Genomic DNA, 26,112 nt, shown 5'->3' with positions numbered 1-26,112 from the left:
ATTAAATAAAGTTAGCAAATAAATGTTCTGCTTTATCTTAAGCCTGTCTCATTCCCCTCTCCAAGTTTAAATCAATTTTTATAATTGTATAAGCCTTAAAATAGATATATAATCCTGGCTAAAGGTACCTAAGCCTTGCTACTTGTTGACCTTATATAAAATTTGCAAGTCAGCCTACTTAATGGTTTGAATGACATTTTTATTTATTCTTTATATGCCCTCAGTCCAGCAGGGTTACATCTGACCTTAAACACCATATCTTCATCACAATGACACATCCATTTATAATTTAAGTCTAAATTATAAATGAAAATGGAGCTGCAGTCAGATCTTCTTGTGGTTAATGACACACTGTATCCTTTTTGTTTTTCGTACCAGCTTTTCTCTCTGGTTTTAAACTGATTTTATTTACAGAGCGCTGTTCCAGTCTTCCAGGCTACTCTGCCTGTCTCACATCGCTGCATTGGCTGCAGCAAATGTGCTGTTTTAAACCTGTTTTATGTGTTTTAACCTTTTCATATTGTTAGTATTACAGTCTTCTCTTCATTTGAAAGAGATTTTTTTTCTGCTGTCAGCAGACGTGTCCATGTTTGTGACTGGCAACAAACTGCAAAAATCTTATCTTTTTGAGTTTATAACCCCTTTCATGTGAGTGCTTAGCCTGATTACTGATGTTATGGTAAATTAAGCCAGATAAGCAAAAGATATACTGGGTATGCTGAACTTACTTTGTAATGCTGCCCAATGGTGACTAATGAGGACCATAATGTACAAAATAAACATGTCGTATTCAGTAAGACTTGAAAATCACGGCTGAGTCCATAAACCCATCAGGAAGGAGGATACTGAGTGCATGGATCAAGGGAGCACAAGGACATGTTCCCATAGTCTTCTACAACAGCCCTACTTTTGGTAAAAGATGGATGCATCTGAAAGGTAAAGAGGCTTAAAACTGCAGGAGGGCAAGAGACTGGAAATCTAAGAGAAAACAGCCCCCGGCTCCCTTGTTCTGTGACCTCAATAAACCCTATTCTGATTTTTTAATCACTAATCTATCATCCAATCACTAGTTTCAAGTCTCATTGAGTAGAATATGAAGTTCATTATGTAAACATGGTCATTATTAGAGTCAAAGGGAAGGATTATTTAGCATATGATCATCAGCTAACGACTTGTCAATCACAAGTAATTAGCCAATGAGTGTGCAGTGTCCTTGGTTTGTCAGTCAGACCCACTCTTAGACATCACGTCTGCTTTCAAAACATCAAGATGATGATAGCGATAACGCTCACACTAGGGTTTCATAATGGAACTACTCTGAACAGTGGGTACATCCATTGTTTTATAATGACTATGTTTGCAACCACAGCAGTCACCGCTTCCACACTGGCTTCATTTTTGAGATCCATCTTTTATATCCAGTTGAAGATGATCCTTTAGAGTTGGCCAGTACCACCGCTGCCCCCACCCCTCTGACTTTGCCCCTGGTTAACTCCTGCCACAGCAGATCAAGCTATGATTCATGAGTCTTGCGCACACTTCATAAAATAAACCACGAAGTTGCTGCAGCTTGTTGCCGCATCATCATCATCATCATCATCATCATCAAACTTTGATTAATGTGTTGGTGTGTCAAGTGCTGCAGCAGCCTGACGACGGTGGTCTAATCATACTCTGTTTCCCCCTCATTGTCTGTTGTCCGCGATCATCTCGGCAAGTCCTGAACTGAACCACAACCTCTTGTCTATTTTTATGCTGGCAGACAGCAGACCAGACTGGGAGTGTCGTCATGGTAACAAAGTGCCGAATGGCTGCTTTTAGAAACGAAATGGGCAACCTGGAGTTTGATCTAATCTGGAATACACTGCCTGTCTGGAGCTGGCAGGCGAGGGCACAAACAGGCCAGCGGCTGTAAAATTGTGTGTGTGTGTGTGTGTGTGTGTGTGTGTGTGTGTGTGTGTGTGTGTGTGTGTGTGTGCGTGTGTGTGTGTGTGTGTCTTTCTATGCCCCAGAGGTTTTGTTTAATCACACTTTTTGATTGATGTAATTACAGTTTTAGCCCCTTTTTTTCCCATTTTGCTAAATCAATTTGAGCGTGCTTCTTGTGCTGCCTGCCACTCAGTGTGGACTTATAATCTATTATTAATTACTGCCTTAATTGCGCCATTGAGGCCTGCGATGTGATCAAAGGGCAAAACATCATTCAGGATTCATTATGTTCTACTAAGCACTGGCATATTGCACTCTCATAACCTTTTAGCTCAAGGCTGTCCTATGATGAAAGCTTTTAACTGTTGCTCAAATGTTTGTTTAGGATGGCTCTTTCTGATTCAGTTTATTTAAAAAGAAAGTGGAGAGAAATTTCCTGTGGCAAGTGTATTTTTTTCTTTTTCAAAGAAACCCTTCTGTTGTGCACGGATCATTTACAAAGTCGCCCACAAGATGGCGCCATGTGGCTTTATGTGAAAAAGCTAGTCATGGAAGAAGAATTCAGATAAGCCTCTGCTAGCTCCCTAAAAAGTTAAAACTTATCATCACTAAAATACACTTGTAAGGAGAGTGTTTGTGCATTTATTAATACCAGCAGGTGGTTGAAGTTGGGAGGTTTCAAGCTACTAATAAAAACTGCAATACTCAGTGCTGGCATCCTCCAAAGGGGGACAACATAAAATGTGAGGGGCTGCAAGATGATTAATGGAAGGGGAAAAAATATGCAAATTTTTTTTAAAGCAACTCTACTTAGGTCTTGCATTGTTTATTTTATTGCAGTTATTTAAAGAAAAACATCTGAGGAGTTCAGAAAGTTCATAGTTAACCTGTGAGAATCTGATGCTTCCTTAGAATGTGTCATGTGTCAATGTGTTTAAAAGCCTTATTTCCTTTTTTTTAGTGTAGTGTAGCTTCTAAACTTAAAGTAGCTTTAAAATACAGCTGTCAAATTGAAAGTACTGCAGTACTTTGGCTCTTAAAATGCAATGGAGTAGAAGTGCGTGTAAAACAGGAAAAAGTGTAATAGTGAAACAATAAAGTCAATAAACTTTAAACTGTGCACAAATTCTCTCACCCCAACCAGTTGCAGGAGATGGCCCCGCCCCTCCCTGAGCCTGGGGCTGCTGGAAGTTTCTTCCTGTTAAAGGGGATTTTTTCCTTCCCACTGTCGCCAAAGTGTTTGCTCATAGTTGTGTTTTCTCTGTATGTATTATTGTAGGATCTACCTTACAATATAAAGTGCCATGAGATGACTGTTGTTGTAATTTGGTCCTGTATAAATAAAACTGAATTGAATTGAAGTTCAGTACTTGAGTAAATGTGCTTATACTTGTACCTCCTGAGATTTAGGCTTGAGCCTCGAATGGTATGAACAGTTAGTGAGTAAGTGCTCTGTAAAACAATTTAATGGGCACAAAGTGTTTTTCACAGCTATGTTGGTACTTCTCATTAGTAGGGATAACAGAACACAATAATGGGGAATGGTACGATATCAGCAATTTGGGTAGGTGTCAAATTCAGTAAGGTGCTGAAAAACCTCAGAGCTTTGTGATATGATGGGTTTTCCTGGCCTAAATAGCCGTCAGAAATCATGTAGCTGTGGATACAAACAAACCACCACCACCTGGTTTGTGTCAGCCTGAACCGTTGACACAGCTCAGGATGGATCCATGTTTTCATGTTGTTTGTTCGAAATTCTGACCCTCCCGTCAGAATGTTGCAGGAAAAATAGAATCGTGGCGGGTTGGGGGAGGAAGTAGATGCCACCCAGCTGTCATATCGCTGTGTGATTGGTTGATTAGATATTTGCGAACAAACATTGAGCAGTTGATAATAAAGTGACTGGTGAGTGTATAAAATAATAAGTCTGATATCAAACTCTGATTTAATATAATTTAACTTGTTTCATTAGTTAAAGATCACTAGAAGTAAAAATGTGTAAAATCTTCATAAATGAAGAGGAATGGCACTGTTTTTTTGTACAGTACATTTTAATGGACATCAGCATTAAAATTGTAAGATGTAAACATATGACATTTTAGAAAAAAACTGCTAACTTGTGCCCACAGTCACTCAGTAGGTCTAATTAAATAATAACAACAAAATACCAATGATGAATGTGTTTTAGTGATTTTAATGAAAAAGTAGTGCATCACTTTCTGTATGTGGCCTGATTATTTTTTATTATTAAACAACTGGAGACAAGCATTAGTTATTAAAGCGATAAAGTTCAGTGTTCAGTATGGTTTTGAGCTAAAGTCCCCAAAACTAAAATGATTGAAAAGCAATTTTAAATGTTTAATCTACTTGTCTGCAACCGGAAGGCACATTTATATCAAAGCAGGGATTTGTTTTTTGGAGTTCATGATTTGTATAAACACCACCTTCACTGCACCATTCACAGAGGTCTTGTGAACTCCAAATAATTGGGTTTAAATAAATGTTACCATAAAATTGAGTAGACTGCAAAACCTAAGAGTGGTAACTTTGCTTATAAACATGAATAAGTGCATACCTGGATGCATGTTTTTGTGCGTCTGCCTCGGTGTTTATGACAGAGTGCCGATGATCTTGTGTAATCTCACGTCTCTCCGTGTGCTCGCCTTCACACCGGGAATCAGGAGCCGGCCATAAAAACCTGTTTCCTCTGCAACAAAACAAAAAAGGCAAACACCCCCCTAAAGGCAGCGTTCTTTATTGCCCCTTCGTATTGATTGAGAGGGTCAGAGAAACACGGCAGTCCGGTGCCAGGTCGTATAACAGCACAGACCAAATGGGTGAGGCAACGTAAAGCCTTTAGTCCCTTGTAAATAGCTTTAATACACCGGAGGCGCCAAATCACTTGACCTGCGTTAGCCCTGCCGTTTGGGGGCTTTCTGGCTGACTGAGCAGTGTGGAGCCAGCCCTTCTCCTCCCATTCTCTGGCTGTCACTCCAGGTAATAGTCAAGGTCTTATTAGTGGCACACTCCCCCTGTCTGGCTTCAAACCTTCATCTGCTGCATTTCAGCTGCTAAGGCCACATTTCTCTGTAGCCTAAGATTTTCTATAACTGAGTTTCTCACTTTATTGGAAGAGGGAGTGATGTTACTTTCTTGGACACTGAAAGGAGATACTGAGAAATCTGTGGAGATTGCCTAGGTTCAGCTGGGGGGGGGGGGCAATGTAAATCATTCTAAGACTTTCAGATTCTTAATTGGTAACCACAGTTTTGTAATCCATGCCCACAGGTTTGTAACTAGTGAGCACAAACTTGCAAAAATGTATTTCCTCAAAGAACAAGTTATGGAGCATTTGAAGAGCCAGGTTCAGTGATCCCCAAGAGAAGCAAGTCCAAGTGTGTCGTGGGGTTTTGTGACAACCTAAAGCATTCTCATTACACAATGTAATTTTGTCAGATGCTGCCTGTGTCTCCCTGTAACTCATAAGGTGCCCGTGCCTGGCCCAGAAAGCCGTAGCGAGATAACGAGAGGCTATATGCACACGGGCCAACTGAACACAGGTGAAAGTGATTAAACACAGGTTAAAGTAATGATGGAGGGGAAAAGGAGAGTAAACAAAGGAAAAAATACTGGAGACGTACAGTGTACGCTGCTCTTTTCCAAATAAGTGAAATAATAAGTCACTGAAGAAAAGGAACAGAGAAAACCAGGGGAAAAACTTAGAAGGCTTTGTATTTTATGTTTACTGCTTAAAAGATTACATATTTATTGGGATTTTTACACCAAAACCAAGCTTTCATCCTGAAGCTGCCAGGGAAGTCCTTGATGTTTGCAAACCCGCTGGCACGGATTGCTCAGATTGTGAACCTGAGAGCTCGGTTCAAAGAGAGTACAGATTTGCACATGGCTTTTCTTTTCTCAGCTGAAGCAGTGATCCAGAGATTTCAAAAAGTAAATCAGTGAAGATGATTTTCTGTATAAGTCGAGACATTCTTCCCTAGTGCGCAACATATAAAACAATTTGCTCAATTAACCAGACCAAGATCGGTATCAAATATGCAATTATTTCAAATCATTTTGCAGTGAATTAAATTCAGCTGAGTTTAAGACAACAGTCACCTTGAGGCGCTTCATTTTAATAGGAAAAGACCACAATGTTGGAGGAAAAACAATCAGATAATTCCCTGTGAAGAGCACTTGGCAATGGTGGGAAGGAAGAACTCCAATTGAACTATGATCAGGGAGAGCAACCAAAACTTTGATTGTTAATTAAATTTTAATTAGAAACATGAAACAAGTCAGACTTAAGAATAAGAAGTGCGAGAACCAGAGTGTAAAGTTTAATATAGATTCAATTTAAGGTTCACTGTAAAACAAACAATCAAATAAAAGTTACTCCATAGAGTTTTAAATCACTCCATGATTTTCTTTCTCCAATCAGCTGATTGTAGCGAGTAGCAAATGCACATTTGATGGTTCGATGATACGCCCATCAGATAACCGAAGAATCTTTGTAACTTCAATAAGGAACAACATAACAGTCACTACTGAATTCACTCACTACTCTGATTGTTGAATATGGTGCAGTAATGAGTCACAGAAAAATGTATGTAGGTGTATTTTCAATAACATTACACCCGATAATGGTTAGGTTTAAAAAAAAATAACATGGCTTCAGTTAAAATACAGTGGTTGCCAGGGTAACATGCCCTACTTTGTCTGAAACGGGGATGTCAAACTCATTCAGCATCGTGGGCCACTTGAGAAATTACAAAGTTAGTATAAAAGAGTTGCACATTTATTCTCTGATATATCTCAATATGAGGGGGGGGGGGAGTGTAATTTCAACAGTGCGTCTCAGTTTTTCGACATGACAAAGAAATGCTGCTGTAGTGAATAAAAATTTTCCGTCACCACAAATCTATGCTAATTGACAGAAATGTCCTTTTTGCAAAAAAAACAGACGTTTCTATAGTAGGTGGTGAAAAAGCTGTAACTTTCTGTCATTTAATTACTTATCTTTTAATGAATTACTTTGTTGTAGCATGAACAGATGTGGGGAAGGTCTTTATCAGTAGGAAAGGCTGTAACAGTGTAAAAATACAGTTAAAAGTTCAAAATTTTTGACCTCGTTCACATTTTCCAAAGACATTAAGTGGGCCAGATTGGTGTCTTTGCCAGGCCAATACTCGCCCTCGGGCCTTATGTTTGACACTACTGGTGTAAAATATCATTCTTGCTAAAATACATTTTATTAATCCTTTATTTATCCAGGTGAAAAAATCTCATTGAGATTAAAAATCTCATTTCCAAGAGAGACCTGGCATCATAGCAACAAAAGTCACATACCACATAGGTATATAACATTTAAAACAAATACAATATCCCATACAAACATGTGTAAAATATACAATAACAGATCAAATTAAGAGTACATTAAAAACAATCACACTGAGTAAAAGAGCTGTTCTCTCGTTCCTTTAAGACAGACTTAAACTCTCCCAAGCCCACATTAACTTGCATTAAGTCTCTGACATTTCTTGTTCATGAACACAAGCACAGAGATTCCTTTTTTATCATCATTTCAAACTTTTCTGAGACTGAGTTGCAACTTCATCGTGTGTATAAATCAATTTTTGTAATTTAAGTATCTTCTGAACTTTTTAGAATTCTGCATTGTTTCCACGAGAAGTTACTAAAAATTGAGTATTAAGGTATTAAAGTCTTTAATACTCTTAAATATATGGACAATATGTGGACTTTGGGACACATTTCTTAAGCTTTGAGTTCAGGTGTTTTCAGATCCTCTGCCTTTACAAATACCTGTGAGAGAATGGGTAATTCTGAGGAGCTCACTGAATTTGAACGTGACACTGTTTGGATAGGACACCACCACTCTGTCATTTTCATCCCTATTTATATATTCCACAATCAACTGTAAGTCATGTTACTGCAAAGGTGGAAGCGACTCAGCCACAATGTAAAACCACATAAAGTTACAGACACTGAGTCCCCGAGTGCTGAGGGGCACAGTGCATAAAAGTCACCAATGCTCTGCTGACTTAGTAACTGTAGAGCTCCAAAACTCCTCTGGCATTAACATCAGCACAAAAACTGTGCAAGGAGCTTCATGGCATGGTTTCCAAGGCTGACAAGCTCCTGTAGGTGTAATGTTGTAAATCACCAACTACTTTTGTCCATAAATTGTATTAAAAAGGTTTATAAAGTCAGCTGAAAACACATTAATGACAGTCTTTTCTTTTTTTATTTATACTTTATGGTGGCATTTTCTTGAATTTCTGGAGTAAGGTAAATTCTGAAGTCTATCTTGATATCTATCATTGGTACCCCAGTTTGTTTTCAGTTTAACTCACACCACCACCATCTAAGACTAAATGTGATTTACATGTCAGTTGCAATACATCTAACATAGGTTAACCTCTGTGCCAACGCAGAGTTTTTCTGTACCTGTGTATGCTTGTGCCTACCATCTGCTCTTTGTCTTTTGCTATGAAAACAAATATTTTCCACAAAAATTCTGTCTGTAAAAGGCTGAAGCAGTGCCAGATCTCAGTGTTTGTGTTGTTGGCTTCATAATCTTGGAAAATTTACAACATATAGAGCGATTACAAACTAACTTTGGGAAGGTCCCATGAGCATCGGTGAGTCATGCAACTATCAGGAATTGTGAAACAGTTTGATGTGTGTGAAGTATGCAAAGCCAGATTTCGGTGAGGTATGCATTATGTACACATGTCAAACACAATCAGTACACAGGTGTGTCTAGTTTTAATTTGTTTTATACAGGGTCTTCTTTACAGTTTTTTTCCCCTCAGCATGATCTCTACAGTTGACTGTACGCTATAATGAAAACTGTCTCTCAACTTGAACGTTCATTTCTTGCCACCCTGACAGCCTTCGTGCACTTGCTTGGTTTGCTGCACAGACAAATACTCGAGGGGCTGCAGACAGCTGCTCCGAGGGGGGAAAAAACTCTTCACAAAGCTGCATTTATCCATGGTGGGAGCTGCATGGGAGCTTGACCGCTGGAAATAAAGACACAGTATGTGAGCAAGTATCCAAGGAAATGCCGTCACAGGCAGTTGTCCCTGGACAGGAGCACACAGCTGTTAGCCATACTGCTCCTCACTCTGCTCTGCTCTGTGCAGCAGCATTATATTGGCTGAGCAACCGTGAACAGTATGAGCTTACCATCAGTGCCAAGCAAAAAGGCTCCAGCAGTGTGTTCTAAACTATATGTGCGAAAACAAGTTTGTTTTGCTGTAACAAATACCACAAGACTTGAAAGTTTTATCAGATCCTTGGTACAAAATGCTCTAATCCATGTTACTCCAGCAGAAATGTATCAGAGAGTAACCTTGAAGAGTTTGCTCGTGCTGATGACGAATGTTTACAGTAATATGAGCTTTCTAGCAAGTTTCAACTCACTGCGTAAGCGTCTAGCCCATTAATTTACTGTAGTGGTATCGTTTTTTAGTAAAAATCTGTAAAGCAGCTGCCAAGCAGCAACCTCCAGGGCTTAAAAAATTAAGCTTGCTTCTTGAATTCCCACTTAAACAGCATAGCAAATTATATCGGTAACCTCTCCTCATGTTCAGCATCTTCAGCCCCTTAACCTGCACGCTTTAGTAGAGGCAGCAAGGCCAAGGTTAGCCTTCACCTGCAGGAGGATTTTACCTGAGAGCTCTCACCAACTTCTCTGTTGCCATGGCTCCACAAAGGCTTTGTTCAGTCATTTGGGCCCCGAGACGCTTTCAACTTCTATAGGAAATAAGGCTGTTTGCCATCCTCTGGCTAGATCTTGATTCTTGGTTTCCTTTAATTTATGTCCTCTCAGAGCACAAGATGTGGTTGTTTCTATCTCTTCTGGGAAGACAAGCTTCTTTCTGAGATCTGCTTGCATCTCCTACTCTCTTGGTGCAAAATAGAAGGTAGTTTTTTGATACTTCTTCTTGCCTTTGAACCCCTGTCTCTTTTCTTGTTGGAACTGAGTGATCGGCTCGATGCATATTAGTGTTGACCCTCTGAAAATCTGTCCATTTGACGATTACTGTGAGGATTTTACTTTGCCTCTCAAAGCCAGTTAAAATGTGGTTAACAATGCACAGGACTGCTCCACAGTGCATCCTCTTTTTTAAGGTTCCAATGTTTCCTCATAGTAAGCTGATCAAAAAGTTTACTTTTGAAAAGACTTCATAAAATTATGCCATAAATAAGTTGATCTTTTAATTGCCAGTTTGGACAGGATGTGTTAAATGTTGATATACTAAGCAGGTAAGTACAGTATTAAGACAGATCTGGAAACCTGTGAAGTTTTCCTTTAACACATGCAAGTAGGGACAAAGAGTTTCCACGCCGTCAGCACTACTTGAGAGTTTTATTCATTGCAATCAGCCCGTCACAAATCGTGTGCCACGTAGAAAACAGATTATATTGCCTACCAACCCCGTCAACCCAAGCTTGTCTACATGACATGTTTCGGCATTGTTCCTGATGCCGTTTGCGCCTCTGGAGCTGAGTGAGGAAACATAGCAGGAGGTGGGCTCGTGCATACCATTATCTCACAAAGCTCTCATTATGGGAGTATTCCCATATCTTCTATACCAGCAAAACATGTCACCTCATGCTGTGTGCCTCATTCTGAACACCGCAGCGCTCAAACCCAACACCTTTTTGGCACGGGGCTCTGCTCTAACCATGACTCATTTGAGTGAAATGCCTCAAACGTTACTGATGCCAAATTATGAAGTGAACAGAAATGTATGCATGGTGCCAGGCCTCCTCTTCCTGTAAGTCAGGGAGGGGGAGCCACTTGCAACCCACCTGCAAGCCCCCTTGTTATCAAAACATTGTGTCATGTTTTGCTACCATACATCATTAGGACATATATTTAATTTACTGTAAACACCAGAGCAATAAAAATGAGGTAAGAGTCTGCGGACAAAAACATGAAATTACAGCGACTGTAATTGCCCAGGTTAATTACATAGGCTCTGTGCCCAATGCTTCAACACTAATTAGAGCATAAACACCAAATCCAAGCTTTCATCTTGCAGAAAATCTCCACATTATCTGTTTTTTCGTTTTCTTAAAAGCATGTAAACGGGGCATGCTTCTTTTATAAGGTAATTGCATGTTTAGTGGCTCCATGCCATAAAATTTATCTCTGGTTTCTCTACAGTTACCACGTGTTAGCTGTGGCATCCATTAAATCTTGTTAACTTTAAAAGCTACGATCACACTGATAAGCAGCTACAATTAGCTAAAAGTATGCTGCTGCGAGATGGAAACAATTTCCTAGACTACAGTAAAATTAAATCAAATGTAGAAGGAAGCACATTAGCTATTTTGTTTATCGAGCCCTCATCTTGAGAGCACCGTATCCGACAAAAGCAGAGTCGCAGACGGAGCATCGCGGCAGACTGGAGCGGGACTCAGGAGAGCTGGACTTGTCAGCAGCTGTTTCATTCTGTTGCACAGTGAGGAAAAGCTCTGTCATGGCCTACCTAATGGTAATTGTTTGGAGCGGTGAGAGCACAGCGTCTTGTCTGCATGCTGGTATCTCAGGAGTTTGCTGCAGAGAAGACAGCGCTTATAGCAGGGGAGTAAAAAGGGTGGGGGTGGAGGGTTCTGCTGTGGTAGTTGCTTTTATAGCTCTTTAAAAAAAATGTTTGTATCCATGTCAGTTATATGTAAAAGAAAGTAAAGACAGTGTAAAACTTACTAGCCAGAAGAATATAATTTTTCTTTGCTAAAGGAAAGCTTTGTTCCAGATATTAAGGGAACAAAACAGGCTATTCTTAAATAATAACAATGTAGCTTAAAAGTGATTAGGAGAAAATTCTTGCCTCTTTTTATCAAACATGATCAGTTGGTGATATGGAGGGACCACATAATAATAATAATAACAGTAAAAGGACTTCATTTGTATAGACTATGAATAGACACACATTACATATTACATTTGGAGACTGTTTAACATGTGAGTGTTTCTTCCTGGTCTGAAAAATGAAGCAACACAGAGATCTGCATTCTTTCTAATGGTCAGCAGGGGGTGACTCCTCTGTTGCAAAGAGAAGTCTGTGGGGGGGGGGGGAAATGGAGTTCTAAACATTTTCCTGGGCTCATTTCCTGTTTTGTGGTCATTTTGAGTAAAACCTGAAATTCCTTTTGCAAAATATCGTCATTAATTTGCAAAAAGAAGGATTTTTAGGATATGCTAACTTGTTAATGACTTCAATCACATGCTAGTACTTGCTTATCACATCCAGTTTCAAAACCTTACGTCATGGTTGTGCTTTGTGTCAGGCTTGGTTAAGACCCAAACGCCGGACTCAGAGACAGAATTATTAACTAAAGGCGGCAGTTTTATTGCTGGAAAATACATGCTAATACTAGGTACATGAACACTGAAAAGGAAACAAACAAAAGATGAACTTGAACTAAGAATCTTGCGCCAAACTACGAATGACTAGACGAGCCATAACATGACGTGGGTATAGAACACGGCGCTTACGCAGCAAATGCGCAGGACACAACAACAACCAAGACAAGACACAGGACTTAAGTACACAGAGGGATAACGAGGGAATGAGACACAGGAGGAGAGCACAGCTCGAAGTAATCAAACACGACGAGATCAAGGGGAAGCAAAACTGAAAACATTAATACAGGACACCGACTGTCAACATAAAGCATGACGTATGCACAGCGACACGGGCTTGACACTGAAACAAGACTGACTGGATATTAGACGTGGAACACAGGAAAGACAGTGACTGCAACTAGAAGCTAGAACAACAAATATAGCATCCAGAGAACTAAAACCATAAATAACAATAATCGAGAAATATAAATTAAAGACAAACTGGCGTGACACCTTAGGAGCCAAAGGTTAATGTCCATTTTTTGTACTGTCTCTGATAACACATTACTTGAACTTTTGTATTTCTATCCATCCATTTGCTTCCGCTTATCTTTTTCAGGGTTGCGGGGGGAGCTGGAGTGTTTCCAATAAACCTAACCCCACTAACTGCATGTCTTTGAACTGTGGGAGGAAGCTGGAGTACTCACACAAACATGGGGAGAACATATAAACTCCACACAGAAAGAGCCCAGCCTGATGGTGGAATTGAACTCAGGACCTTCTTGCTATGAGCCAACAGTACTAACCACCATGCCACCTTTTGCATTCAGATTAGATTAGATTAGATTAAATTAGATGAAACTTTATTAATCCCTGGGGTGGGTTTCCAGTAGCACAGCACCGACAGAAGTTGCATGTTACAGGTACAATAAAGGGGAATGAGAGTAAGGATATAAGCATAAATATACCATATATACACATATATGGTATATTTATGGTATATGATATATACATACATTTATCACCCTTAATTTAAAAATATAATTTGCAGAATAATCACATTTTCATTATATTTGGCAAATTTTGTCTAAACATACTGTATGAAAACATTAGTGTGAAGAATGGTTCAAAGGCGCAGTGGAGCTGTGCCTTTACAGTTTAATAATTAAATGATTTTCATTCTGTCTGCGGAGAAAAACAGAGTTCGGATCCCTTTTGTTATTTTTAGTTTTGCTGTGTGTCTTTGGTTGAGACAAGCTGGGATTTAATATTTATAAAGCTACCAAAAACATAGTTTTTCTAAAATACTATTTAGGATTCTAGTCTTACCTTCTCATAATTATTACGCTCTCAATCATTTTAACATCAACTTTCAATTAGTCCCTCAGTTAAATGCCAGGTTACAGTGTAAACAAGCGTCACATTGGTCTTAACTTTTTCAAAGATTGTGTTAAGAATTACAAATCATTAACATGTTGTTCTGTAATTATGTCCTTTATTAATGTAATAGAAATGTGTTTGACATGCAGACTGATATATTTCTTATTTCTGCTCATATGTTCCAGACAACCAAGTGTAATTTCTCACGAACACTTTCCAAACCCAAATTAGTCAGCAGATGATCAGTCATATGTGGATAATTACTGAGCGCTGTTGTGCCACTGTTTTGCAATGAGTGTAGATGGACAGATGACGAGTCTGCAGACTTCTTGCTGAGTCCTAAGAGTACTTTTTCTGTACAAACTTAAAAAAAACGTTCCTGTTCTTCAGGTGCTTCAGGTACATTTGCACCACCAGGGAGCTGTGCTTCATTTGTGGGAGTCTTGAAATGTTGTTTTTACGTGTGGTCTTGTACATGTACATTTTTATTCTTATTTGTTTATTTAATGTTTTTTTTTATTAACAGCTACCTCAATTTCCTCAAGAAGCTCTGCCTTAATGCAGGCTGTCTGGAAATAAGAATTTAATCCTAACGATTTACCGAGTTCACTCGATGTACCATCTTCTGATACAAATTGGTATTACACAGAAGTACATTCCTCCCATAATTCAGCTTCAGCTGATAAGCTCCTTTTGTCTACTTAGCAGATCGATCCAGATACTCGATTTGGCAGATTTTTACAGTAGATGCCCTTCCCGATGCCACCCTCCCATAGATTTATATCTTCTCCCAGGCTTTAAGTGAGGATCTCTTGCACGCTAGATGAGCATGTTAACCACTATACTATGAAGCCAGTATGAAAATCAATAGGGATTATTTAAATTGATTTATTATTCCTTTGAATGACTGTTATCAACTGTTCTCCATCCTATGCTGGATTTAAGGTGACAGACGAGCAGTGGGCAGCCTGGAGAGAATAAATGAGCTGAGCAATATCTTTAACAGATCCTGAGTCTCAAACAGGAGAAAATACAAGTGTTATGGAAAACATCTTCCCTAGTTCCCATTCCAGAAAAAGTCTGTAACAACTATCAACCAATTTCTCTTACGTAACATATGATGAAGGTACAGGAGAGACTCATCTCGGCCCACCTGGACCAAATCTGAGTGAATAATGCAATCATCTAAAATGCTGCAGGGAGCAAACTGCAATCTAGATAGGGATGCCTGCATATTGAGTATCACTTTGTTTAATTACTCAAATGCACTTAACACCACCCAGCCACTGCTACTAAAAAAGAAGCTATTGGAAATACCACCAAACTCTTCGACCATCCCGTGGATTATTGCTGACCTGGCATGCACAGTCTCGCAGACTGAGCAGAGATCTGTCTGATTAGGTGATGTGCAGAATAGGAACTCGATGAGGGATCATGCTATCTCCACTCCTGTTTACCTCGTCCCCCCCCCCCAGACTTTCAGCACAACTCTGGGTCATTCCACAAATACTCTGAAGATTCGTCAATTGTCAGACGTGTCAGTGATGGGCAAGAGGAAGACAACAGTGCAGTGAATGGTTTTGTGGGGGAAGAGTACAACTATAAGGGCGTCGACATCATCAATGTGTGCGCTTAAGAAAAAGAAGCTACTCTATTATTCAGGTGCATAGGCCTACCCTGTTAGGTAAGCTTCTTTAGTGGCCACATGGAGCTGCCTTCAAAAGTGAGTTGATCCCCAAAGACTCTGGTGTCAAAATGACAAGTTAGCAGAATTGAAAATAATTTTCAAGCATTTGATTGACTTAGATTTCATCACCTCTGTGATTCATCGGATTACCCACACAGGTAGCTGCAACCAACAGTTCCCTGCTGTGACTCACCTTTACTAAATTCAAGTACATAGAGAGCATAAAAAGAGAACATTCTTTGTAGTGGCCAACAGCGGGCGACTCCTCTGGTTGCAAAAACGCATACTTTAGCACAGAGGTTCCCAAAGTGTGGGGCCATTGCAGGGGGGGGGGGGGGGATGAAAAGAGAAAAAGAAGAAAGTTTGGACACTGCTAGCATAATGGACAGGTTTTTGTCAGGGCTCCCACACAAACGCAAAGCAGGAGATGAAGCATCGCCAAATATGTTTCCAAACCAATTTCCTTCCAAGCCAAAGACTAGAAAATATGGTAAAGCATATCTTCCCTTTGGCTTCACCTGCACAAGTGCCGAGGTAGGTCTCCTCTGCAGAATTGGTTTTCCCTGTTGGGAGCACATGCTGGGCTCTCCAAATCACGGACAAACAGTATCCCACACTCTTGATTTTTAGTTCACAAACACTTCTTATAATGACTAACTACTCCTGACATTGGAGATGTTACCTTATTATACAGTAAAGTTACAGTGGGATACAAATAATATCAGGCTGATCCTGCCACAATTTGTTCCCCCGGTTCAAATCATGGACAAACAGTATCCCTCAGTTGTTTATGTTTTTGAACACATTTTGCACAGAGAGGCATTTTTGGAAAAATGTATTAGCAATGTTGAATATTATTACACAGGAAAAAACAACTACACGTAAAATAAACACACCGTGACGCCTCTGCCTTTCTAAATAGAGGGACAGTAACTGCGTGTGTGTATGTAAGCGTGTAAAACCTGAAGATAGTCAGATTAACAGTATTTTGTCTCTATCTGCCATTCTGCAATTCATCTCATGTAAACAATAACGTGGCGCACAGCGTGACGTGAAAAAAGGCACATACCTTTGACATTGCGTGAAGAACTCTGTATTTCTCGTCCACACGTAAACGCAAAAATGGATTTTTTTTAAAAATCCCCGTTTTCAGTGATTTACGCCGTTTACGTGTGGACGAAAGGCCCAAACACATAGAAACAGCTGCATTTTCAAAAATAGACTTTTATAAAAGACTTTTACTACTAACTATAATGTATTTTATTTGTTTTATATTTATTGTTTACTTTTATTTGTTTAATAAATAAGCCCTCGGGTCCCTCACTAAAACTGTTCTGGGAACTTAATCAATGAGCACTTCTATGTCATATTAAATAAAACAAAGTCAGAGTTATAAAGTTATTATTAGAGTTAGAAAGAAGGATTATACAGAAAAATCATATCTGGTGTTAAAAACCCAAGAAAGGCTCAGCTTGAGACTTCACAGAGACACTGATACATCCATACTTTCCAGACTTTTCACTCGTGTTTTTATCTGACAGCAATGTGACCTGCCAAATATGGTCACTTCTGACTCCAAGAAGCCAAAATGGTGATGGCCAGAATGAGGTTTTGAGGTCTCAAATGCAGAGTTCAGCAACCAGTGAGGTTGTCTGTCAAGGTGGCTTATTTATTTGAACCAATCCAATATCGTTGTGGTTTTTTGCCATGGTGATGGTGTTGCAGTTTTCTCTTTTTTAAGTGCAACTTAAGGTTCAGTTTAACAAAATTCATATATTACCTAAGACAAAAAGAGTCATAAGGAAAAAAGTGGGAGCAAGGGAGAGGAAGTGTCAGGAACAGAGAGGGATGGCGTCTCAGACAGACTGTCTGGCTGCAGTGGGATCTCCAGCACTCAGCGTCATATGATTCTCAGGTCAGAGGTTATCCCCACTGATGAATATCGGGCCGAGCCTCGTCTTCCTCACAAAAGAAAGGGAGTTGTTTTCGCTCTCTGGGTCTGGAAAGTTTATTTCAGGAATCTATCCTGCCAACACGAGACTGTAAACCTGTCTCGAGGCAAAAGAGTTATGTCCACAAATATTACTACTACTTTCTTTCTAGGAAAGGGGGGGGGGATTTTATTAGCCTGCCAAAACATCTCAAAATGCTCTTTTTTCATTCAAATACATATTTGGGTTTAATCACATAGCAGTGAGAGGAGGAAAGTAATGTAAAAGTGTGCGTATTTACTTGTGAAACATATATCCCTGTGATTTTGACAGGATTTGGAAGATTATAGTTTTCAGTCTGTGAACTGTGTGAAAATACGCTGGTGTTTTGTGTTTATCCTTTCATACCGAGCGTCTCATCCCACAAGCCATCTCATTATATCCCACTGCCTTAAGATGGTAATACACCAGATTCTTGCGCGACGTAGGCGCACAACAGTCGCAGCAAGTGAGAGAATATATCAGATTTTTCCCTTGAAAGGAGTTATTTTTGTCCTCAGTGTTATTCTGGGTATCTTCCTCTTTAAAGAGCTTCCCACACATGTGTAAACTCTATAATGAATAATCACAGGGCATTTCAAATAACACTATCAGCAGGATTTCTACTAAAAGCCTGTGGGAGATTATAACTGCCCAGGAGGGACAAGTGTGATATATGAGATCACACATGTGAACAAATGGACGGCAGACGCCTGGGTATTTATAAGGATCAGCCTCCGTTGAGATATTCACAGTCGTTTGACAGTCTTTATTTGAGTAATGAAAAATCACACTGGCTCTCCTGCAGAGGCAGAAATGCTGATCTGACACCGATTCAAGTGTTTTGGAGGGTCAAGCTGGCAGAGGGAATGAGGAGGAGGCAGAGGAGGAGGAGGGTTGTAGTGAAAAAGAAGAAGCCTCTTCCTTCAAGCATAAAGTGGAGGAAAATCACTGTGGTGGATGTTAACAAGCCAGGGTGGGGCCAGGTTTTAAGTTTACACTTCATTAATATGCTGTCAGCAAGAGTAATGAACGCTAAAGGGAGGAAGATGTGGAAGGGTTGTAAAGGGATTACATGTTCACATGCTGTATCCTGTCAATAGCGGGAATTAAATCAGTGGAAAAAATTAAAAGTGTTTCAGGGTTTCCCACGATCAGTGACCCAGACAGTCACTCCACCTTTTTTAATCCCGACTCAAATATCTTGACAACCACTGGATGGATTTACATGAAACTCGTCCATATTTTAAAGTTTATGTAACTTTAAAATAAATGTGTTCTGAGATTGTTTCACGGCAGAAAAATGTGTTCACCATCCAGCTAAATTTGAGTGATGAAAAAATTCCTCTGTATATAAAATGAGTTGAAAAGGGCACTGATTGAATGGCCCCTTACATCAGCTCAAGTGAACTGCACTGAGAAAGAACGGGGACTGTTCTACCGAGCAACAGAGATTTAGTAGTGTTGGACAAAGGTTTAAGCAACAAATATACTGAAAAAACCTAAATTGTTCATGCAAAATCACTGTAATACTGCATCGTTGTCATACGTTCATTAATGTGTGTATCACTTTAATGTAACAGGTGGAGATGATTGTAAGTACTTATATAAAGCTGGGTAGTTTTATCTAAATTAGTTTTAATACATCTTCATAATAAATGGTAAATAATTTAAAATAAATAGAGTACATACAGTTCTGCATCTGGAATATTGTAGACTAGAAGGAGTAAGCATTAGAGTATGGAAATACTCAAAGCACAAGTAGTATGTTTTTCAGTAGTTCACTCAAGTAAATGTCAGTTAGATTGCACCACTGGACTCGAGTCTATTCTGAACCTTTTCAAATGATAAAGCAGATGCAAGGCTTGGTAAGTATATGTTATGGAGCTGTGACTGCTAATCACATTAAACCACATGTGAATCTGAGCTTATTTTTAAAAAAGTTACTAAAACTTAGCTTGCCATTGCAGAGGTTGTAGTTTATGCTAATCTTCATCAGTGTTGCTCAATCAGTCAACTCATCATTCTTTAAACACGGAGACTGAGCTGCTCATCCTATTCTGGAATCTTGGGAAAATCAGTAGGATGAAGCTAAATCGGGGAGGCCCATGACCCCTGTACATGATGTGGATGTTAATATTCCCAGGGTCCCAACTGGACTTTGATTTTGTTTTAGATCATCATTTCTAAGTCGGCGATAATTATTTTCTTTTGTTTTCCAGACAAATTCTTCAGTTTGGCCAAACGATCAGCACTGCAAATATGACACACCCGTCCTATAAAGAAGGGGGACTAAAAAGAGGATAGACTGTTGTTTCTGCCTCCGCTGCTCAGCCACCCCTCACGAGCTAGATAACTGTAGACTGTAAAAACAATGGTGTAACTCGAGATCCAGCAGCAGAACCGCTGAAGCCAATGCACTCTAGTATTTATATGGTTGTTTTGTTAGGGGAGGGGGAGGGAAACAACCACTCTTTATCACGGATTCAAAAATCCTGACCATGAAACTGATGGACACATGTTTTTTTGCACAATCTTGTAACATGTACAGTATAATTTATTTTTTTGTCCTTATAAAACAAAACCAAACACAGGCATAACCCCCCACCTGCAGACCATCTGCTTCATCATTCAGCTTCAGAGCTGTCCTGTCCTGTGTCCACTCTTATCACTGCAAAACCAAATCTTTTCCACACCGTCAACCTCAGACTCGCCACACCCTAAAACACGAGTCTCTGGTCCATAATCAGATCAACAAGTCTCCTGTTTTTTTGTTTTTCTTCCCAGAGCCCCAAGCTGGAGTTGCTCCACCTGCCCCCCAACTCCATCCTCTGCTGTCACAGGGAAAAGATAATGAGGGATATTTGACCTTATTAGTGTCAGTAGAGCTATTTAAGGTTTAATCATCTGCTATATGAAGAAGCCTGACATGTTTTTCATAACAACTGAGCTTAGTATTGTTGTTGCATAACGAAGCCTGAGACCATTGTGCACACTTTGCTGCAGCTCGAGCAGCCATACATACATTTAAATATGATTTTCATGTAGACTTTTAGTCATAACCAAAAACCATTATCCATGATGTCTGGCTTCATAAATATTTAATGATAATTTAATATCTATAACTCATCTTAGTGATCGTGATCTATGAATTGATGGATCCAGTAACTGCAAATGAAGCATTTGGTGTACTTTTTATACTGTCAAAACATGTTTTGATCAGGAGGCCATCTGGAGGTGATACCTGTGGCTGCAGGAAGACCTTCCTATAGAAGTCTGTGGTACAGTTGTTCTTGGGTTTGACCCCTCTGAACACTAAGCTAATACGCTCCTACACATCCAGGTGACAAAAATCATACAGGACATAGCGTTTTATCTGCTTTAGCCATGCACTTGCTGCAAATCTGCAACCGCTTTAGCATTTCTTGTCATGCTGTATCTGCCTGACTGATACCTACTCTAATCTGCTGTCTTCTAAGATCTCAAAAGAGAGTTATGTTCAATAATCGTCTTTTATCATAGTGGTCCAGATTATCAAATTTAAAAGAGGGAACATTGCAGACATTTTTCTTAAGTCTTGTGGTCTCTGCATCTAACATATTGCTGCAGCCGCAGCGTCTAGGCACCAACTTAAAGGGACAACTTGTGCTTATCTCTGTGACGCCAGAGACAAAAGCACAACCATGAGAGCTGTATCAAAACTCTCATTTACCCATTGTCAGCAAAATACAAATAAACACATTTTGCAAGAGTCATTTTAACTCTCACACACAGACACAAGCAGAGTACTAAAGCATGAGAAAAGTCAGACCAGACAGCTTCCAAATGAGCACAATAGCTCCTGGGTCTGCGTGTGCAATTGTCCCTAATTATGACAATGATTCAAAGGAGCTCCACATTCCAGTGCCTCTTATGGTTTTGCTGTTATGTATCTTGGAGCCTACTGAGCCATTAATACGATACCAATCTCACCAATGGCTCCAGTTTGGGCCTCCCGTGGGCTCCTGAATACAACCTGTCCAGCTCAGGGGAATCCAAAAATCCACACCCTCCCTACGCTCGCGCACTTTTCTCCCGAAGAAGGTGGGCATCAGGACAAACAATCAGTACTAATGACAGATCCATGTCAGACAGAGGATAATTATGGGAACGGCGTTCTGAAAGATACGGTGTCATTAAAACCCATCGTCTCCACTCCAACGACAACAGACTCCTTTCCTGCTGCCTGTTCATGCTGTGAGGTGTGTGTGTGTGTGTGCCGTGTGAATATCAAGCAGGACCAGTGTTTCTAAACGTGTCCTGTGTCCTTGTATAACTCCCTGTAATTGCGCCAGAGGTTGCTGAGTGAACCTGAAAAGATGCCGGGATCGAGACAGGATAGAGACATGGGACAGAATTTGAGGGGCCACGCATGACTGAGGGAAGCCTCAAAATGCTCTTGACAGCTGCAATTTGAGATCTAAATTGCTGAAAATACTTACATAGCTGCTGTCACATTTCAAAACCATCCTCGCCCAGATGCCATTACTGCAAGATTACTCAGAGGAGGCGATGTGACATATTCAGTTTGCATGGGTTTGCAGAGAAGTGGTCGTGGCACTTGTTTGTGCAGGCAAATTATGATATTGTTCTGCAGGCGCTGTATGAAGACATGATCCATGTTTGTGCTTCTCTTCTTCTTCAAGGCAATAATTAAGTTACAGAGACAAGCAATAAATCACATAGTGGAAAAACAACATGCAGGAACAAATACACAAGAATTAAAATCAGCCTCTTTCTGTATCTGAGTGATGAGCTCTAGTCGTGAACTTTGCCTTCTGCAGTGTAGTTAAAGTGAAATTCAACACAAGTTATAAGGTTTTGCTTAACCTAACAAAGTAGCTTTGGCACTGAAACCTAAACAAACATCCCCTGGAAAAGAAAGATAGTTAAAAATAGTTCAGGTATATTGGTCAAAATTTCCACCACTACACAACCCACCTGTGGATATGAATGAAACTTATCCCATTTAGGGGTCACGGTGGGGCTGGAGGCAATCCCAGCTGTCATGGGGAGATCCAGTGTTCATCCTAGACTAGTTGTCAGTCTGTCGCCACAACTAGACCATTTGCATGACGAGAACACACCTCATTTATACGCTCTGGTGCTTTATTCCACAGTAGCACTAGAGAAAACAGTGGTTTGAGACCACAGCATGACCAAAATGTGACCGTGTGCAATGAACTTGTGGTCTTGTTACCTTTGAAATGGTAGCTTCAAAGATGAGGACCAGGTCTGTAACCACTTGTAGTAAGTTGCTGTCCTCAAAGCTACTATGCTACTCAAAGCTATGATCAGTTTGGTATAGAAGCTCATCTTGTAACTGGAAGTTTGCCGGTTCGATCCCCAGCTCTGTCTGTCTTGGTCGTTGTGTCCTTGGGCAAGACACTTCACCTACCGCCTACTGGCGTTGGCCAGAGGTGCCAATGGTGCGATATGGTAGCTTCGCTTCTATCAGTCTGCCCCAGGGCAGCTGTGGCTACAGCTGTAGCTTGCCTCCACCAGTGTGTGAATGAATAGTGGAATTGTAAAGCGCTTTGAGGGTCTTGAAAAGCGCTATATAAATGCAATCCATTATTATTATTACATTTTTTCAAAGGGATATTTCCCTTTGTATCTCCTTATTTCGGTCGTTGTGTCCTTGGGCAAGACACTTCACCCGTTGCCTACTGGTGGTGCCTACTGTCCGGCAGCCTCGCCTCTGTCAGTGCGCCCCAGGGTGGCTGTGGCTACAATGTAGCTGCCATCACCAGTGTGTGAATGGGTGGATGACTGGTTGTGTAAAGTGCTTTGTGGTCCTTAAGGACTAGTAAAGCGCTATACAAATACAGGAAATTTTAGGCGCTCTTATACTGAATATTTTTTCCTGAATTTTTCTAATAGAAAAGAAAATATTAGTAATAATAGTAATAATATACTATCAAGAAAATACATTTTCTTAATAGATACTTTTCAGAACCTGATATTTGCTAGAATTTTAAAATTTCCTCTACCACTGCCAGGCAGAAAACCAAACTACTAGATGGAAAAGAAAGAAGTCATGCAGCCTACTATCAAATATTACTTACAGCTGGCATGAAGAAAGAACGTGTTATGCTAGAGGATTTTCTGCACCCTGGCATTCTCAGAGTTTAAATTCTTTGATTAAGAAATGTCACATATCGATCCCCAGGAATAAAAAAGTGTTTGTCTAACAAAATTGTCACATTAGTAAAAAATCATTAAAAATAGCATTAAACTAATCTTGCTGGCTTCCTCTCAAAAATGTATTACCGTTACAGTATCCTATCCATCCATCCATCCATCCATCCATCTTCTTCCAGTTATCCAATTCTGGGTTGCAGGGGTGTTGGAGCCTATCCCAGCCATGTAACAGCTGTAATTGTGGTAGATACCAATGTGAACAAGAGGTTACAAGAGGCAATAATTTTAATTTGCAGAAATTCATAGTGTGCATGAAATCATTTCCAGCATGAAATGACAGTCTGCACAAACATGAGTGAAATGTAGCCCAATGCCAGAAGTGAACCACAGACCATTTCTGTCCAACCTGAAAAATCCCAAAAGTATAACCTCAAGAACTCTCAGAGCAAAATAACAGCTGGTCATATTTAAATTTTTACATATTTGTTTGAATTTTTTTCATTAGTAATAGTAGTATTAGTAGTATACTATTATATATTATATATTGTACATATATTTATTAGTTTCAGATGTAGCCATTCTTGTATTTTGCTTGTTTACATTATTGTATTTGCACAACTCTGTTGCTTGTGAAGCTCGCACACAAGAATTTCACTCACATGTGCTGTACCAATGTACCTGCACATGTGATGTGACAATAAAAGTGATTTGATTTGATTTGATTTGATTTAGTTTGTTGTGTTATCTTTAACTGTGTTTCTACTCAGTTATCGTTTGTTTGGTTCTCTGCTTTTACTTTATATAAATCAGTATTGCCTTTTGGAAAAGAAATGCTGACAACCCCAACCTCACTGGACTGTGTGTAAGCTAGGTTTTTCAACCTTAGTCACTTTTTAATAATTCTCAAAACAGCATGAACCTGATAAAAAGCTGACCTGTTTTACATGGGAATTTTTTTCAGAGACTGATCTTTAGAATTCACAAAATTTAAAGGGGAATCTAATGTGATTCTCAAACTTCTCTGAACACTTGGTTTTAGAAAAAAAAACTTGTCTTTTTCTACTCTTACCTCTATGTGTCTGAAACACAAAAGGCGGAGGAGATGAAAGGCCTTGGCATTAAAGTGCTATGCAGTAATGTGTCAGTTTGTGTCTACACATTCAGACTCGAGATATGTCCTTCGGCCAGACTCAAACCTGTGTGGTACTGTAAATACAGGTTTCTGCTGAGCTCATCTGTGCTGTCAGAAAAAAGTGTTGGCTGGTGATTTATGTCAGAGAAACACATAGGTTCATGTCTAGCTAGAGGGCTCTTGATATTGTTTATTTAAAATTTATCAAAGATTTTTAATTGGGGTTATCTTAAGTTAATATCAGCACCTATGCATTTGCATGGACTACAAAGCAACCTAAGAAACTTGATTCTGTTTATCTAGACGTAGGGTTTTTCTAAAAATGCTAAATCCAGATAAATAGAATCAACATTCTGGTATTTTCTTTACCTGGATGATTAAGCATGATCAAGGAGATAACAACCTTTTTTTTCTACGAGGTAGATAATCCGGTCATATCATATGATATACTTGCAGAAATTGACAAATCTGCAGCATCTGGAACAGACTGAGTGAAATATCTAAACAAATGTAACCAGTTATTGTCAAAACGATCTAATGTTGAATACTGGCTAAACAACAACAGCTAGTTAGCTAAAATTATGCCAGCTAATGTCAGGCTAAAAATCACACTTTCCCTCTGATAAACCGTTTGATTACATTCTCACATTGTATAAGAATTTATTCAGAATGTCTCAGAGTCCAACAAAGTTAAATAGACTTCAAAGACTGTTTCACTAACAGTAGCTAAGAGCTGCTAACAGTGGCTAACAAAGGCTAACAGCGGCAAAAAAAAAACAGCAGTCTTACTGACAGTCCAGCATATCTAAATCCACTTACCTCAGTATCACTGTTATCGGTAAGAAGTGAGCTTCTCTGACTCACTGACCCATATCACATTCTTTTCACAAGGTTTTACAGCCTCTTCCTGAGTAAATAGTCATGGAAACCTCTCACCCAGCTTAGCTAAACAGTGGACTCACAGCAAAACATGTTTGGCTTCAAAACTAGAGCTCAGTTGACTGCAATCTGCAATCTACTCTCATCTAGCAGTGAAAATTACTTTTAATTGATTTTAGACACTGTGACTTTAAATAGTGATCAAATTTAACTAAATTCAATTTTATTTATATAGTTCCAAATCACAATAAGGTGCTTTATATTATAAGGTAAAGACCCTACAATAATATAGAGCAAACCTCAGCAAAACCTCACCCCTTGCGACCAACCACTTGGTGAAAGTGGGAAGGAAAAACTCTCCATTAACAGGAAGAAACCTCCAGTAGAACCAGGCTCAGGGAGGGGTAGCCATTTTCTGTGACCAGTTAGAGGTCACAAGTGGAAGAGCTCCAGAGTTTAATAGTACGGATTAAATATAAAGTAATATTTTAACATATAGAGAGAAAACAGGTTAGCGAAGAAGAAACACTCCCAAGCATCATGGGAACCCCCAAGCAGTCTAGGC

At 39.6% G+C, this 26,112-nt stretch overlaps 1 long non-coding RNA gene across 1 annotated transcript; it reads right to left on the bottom strand.

Annotated features, from left to right (window-relative positions):
- Positions 1 to 8,764: 8,764 nt before the first annotated feature.
- LOC147305694 (uncharacterized) lies at positions 8,765 to 25,631 on the bottom strand. Its single transcript, XR_015126636.1, has 3 exons — positions 25,488 to 25,631; positions 23,666 to 23,768; positions 8,765 to 8,975 (listed from the first exon to the last, which is right to left on the bottom strand). It is a non-coding gene; the product is annotated as an uncharacterized LOC147305694 (long non-coding RNA).
- Between the last annotated feature and the right edge of the window lie 481 nt (positions 25,632 to 26,112).

The sequence above is a fragment of the Aulonocara sp. 'chitande type north' Nkhata Bay genome, linkage group LG20 (genome assembly GCF_057382095.1).
Source record: "Aulonocara sp. 'chitande type north' Nkhata Bay isolate Kocher_YH1m ecotype deep benthic linkage group LG20, A_spYH_male_GT1.1, whole genome shotgun sequence".
Lineage (NCBI taxonomy): Eukaryota > Metazoa > Chordata > Actinopteri > Cichliformes > Cichlidae > Aulonocara > Aulonocara sp. 'chitande type north' Nkhata Bay.
The sequence above is the reverse complement of the archived record's forward strand: the minus strand, read 5'-3'. Positions and strand labels throughout refer to the sequence as shown.